This window comes from Eimeria mitis, genomic scaffold, assembly GCF_000499745.2.
Source record: "Eimeria mitis Houghton genomic scaffold, Emh_scaff1075, whole genome shotgun sequence".
Classification (NCBI taxonomy): domain Eukaryota; phylum Apicomplexa; class Conoidasida; order Eucoccidiorida; family Eimeriidae; genus Eimeria; species Eimeria mitis.
The window spans coordinates 10,126-10,445 of NW_013567447.1; positions in this window are offsets into that span (position 1 = coordinate 10,126).

Consider the following 320-nt stretch of genomic DNA (forward strand, 5'->3'; position numbering starts at 1 on the left):
ATTTATTTATTTGTTTATTCGTTTGTTTATCTAGTTATTTAGTTATTGTTTGTTTTGTTGTGTTTTTATTTATTTATATATTTATATATTTTATTTATATATTTATATATTTATATATTTATATATTTACATATTTATATATTTATTTACATAAACATCTACTTTATTTATTTCTGTATTTATTTAATTATATATTTAATTTTATGTTTATCTTTGTATTTATAAAATAAATAAATAAATGAATAAATAAAGCAGCAACAGCAGCAGCAACAGCAGCAGCAGCAGCAACCGCTGCAGCAACAGCACGACCAGCAACAGCA